This window comes from Gavialis gangeticus, unplaced genomic scaffold (genome assembly GCF_001723915.1).
Source record: "Gavialis gangeticus isolate Ggan-Ray unplaced genomic scaffold, GavGan_comp1, whole genome shotgun sequence".
Taxonomy (NCBI): domain Eukaryota; kingdom Metazoa; phylum Chordata; order Crocodylia; family Gavialidae; genus Gavialis; species Gavialis gangeticus.
Window position 1 is genome coordinate 29419726 of NW_017729001.1, and position 1662 is coordinate 29421387.

The window sequence follows — 1662 nt, forward strand, 5'->3', positions numbered from 1 at the left end:
CCATGTCGCTGCTCGCTCGGGCTCAGCAGGGCCAGTACGAAATGCAGGACCCTGTGCTAAGGCGTGTGCTTGGGGCTGGCTGAGGTTCACTCCAGCTGGCGGGCCCCGAGCCGTCTGCGGTGTTGAGACCCTCCCCGGGGGTGTTCGGTGGCCCTCGTGCCTCGCTCAAAGCCACCCTCGAGAAAGGTAGGGAGTTTGCAAACGTATCGTTGGATTTGCGGTCTCTCTCTCTCCTGCTCGGCTTTGCAAAGCTGGGGGCCCTGGGCTCGCTTCAGACCTCGGCATTTCACTGCTGTGTGCCACCACCGAACCAGTCCCAGTCTTCAACGACCCTCCGCCCAGTCCGGGAGATGCTGAAAATACCAGTCAATGGTGAGGCACGGAGGGCGTTCGCTGTGTGCACTCAACCTAGCACTAAGGGATGGCCTGGTGCTAGCGCTGTGAACGCCACGAGCACGCTAAGGGGGAGTGAGGGGCTGTTGTGGGCACTGGAGCTGCCTGGCCGCCGGCTCCTTGTTCTCCAAGCCCACTCGGGAGCAATCTCTGGGGTGCCCCCTTCGCTCTGCAGCCGGGGGCACTCCCATCTCCTCACCCTCCCGTCGCTTCTGGAGCGCGACGTTCCCCGTTGCTCTGCCCCATGCCCCCGCAGCGCTTGCCTGGTGGTGACGCGCTCTCCAAGGAAGCAACATCACGTGGACCCTCCAGACCACAACTTCTCTTCCGCCTTCGCCTCTTGCAGTGACAGGAGATTTCCTGCCTGTGTTGCAGGTAGCACAGAGCCAGCCGGGGCTGATGCAGTGCTAAGGATTATTTTCCTCCCCTTCGAAGGCAGCAGAACTGGACGCCTGTGAGTGAAGGCCGGCCTCAGCTGTGCAGAGAGCCTCGGGAGACCTCCCAAGCCCAGGGTAAGCCATTCGGGAGCCGGGGAGGGTATGAGGTCAGGCCTGCCCAGGAGATGCTTCCCGAGTCCGCACAATCGTGTCCATTGAGGGCCACGTTGCCTGGGGGGGCCGTGCAAGCGAGCGCTTGGGGTCCAACCCAGTGGGGTCACAACTCGGACTGATTCTGGACCTGTTGGGATGATCTCTGTGCACATTGGATCATCGGGACTCTGGATCCTCGTCTGACTCCCGGCGGCGAGGCATTTAGCCCTAGCATTGCTCTTATGCATAGCTCTTGGGGAGCGGTATCGGAGGTGGGTACGTGCCGTCATCCTAGCTTTTGGAGATGGGGAAATGCCTTATCAGGGCCCGGTATCTTTATGCAGAAACCGGAGAAAGTCCCATAGCAGACGGGTGGCAGAACTGGGCTAGACCCCAGGTCTCCGGACCCCGTGTGCCCTAGCCACGGGGGAAGCCGGCGTTTCTGGCCGGGGAGCTCCATGCACGTGGAGACCTTTGGAGCGGGTGTCCGTCCCCGCAGATAGATGGTGGGACACGATCCCCAAGGGCCGTGCACCTGGCCTGGGCTCCTCCGCAGCATGGGAGCTTTCTATATCTTGCTCTAGAAGCAACAGAGGAGCCGCTCGGTCCTTGCTACGAGGCTGGGAGGATTCATCACCACCGAATTTTTTTGGCCAAGGACACGTGTGGCGTCCTTGTGACTGATGGGATCCTTGTGGGTGAAGCCATTTGGTTTCTTCGCCTCATCCCACCCCACCCC

The 1662-nt window shown here is 61.4% G+C and overlaps 1 protein-coding gene across 2 annotated transcripts in view; it reads left to right on the forward strand.

Annotated features, from left to right (window-relative positions):
* Nucleotides 1-785: 785 nt before the first annotated feature.
* Nucleotides 786-1662, forward strand: part of SELPLG (selectin P ligand) — a 15883-nt gene continuing 15006 nt past the window's right edge. For both annotated transcript variants that reach the window (XM_019507203.1, XM_019507204.1), the window contains exon 1: nucleotides 786-905. The gene's annotated coding sequence lies outside the window, so the exon portion shown is untranslated. The remainder of the gene's footprint in view (nucleotides 906-1662) is intronic.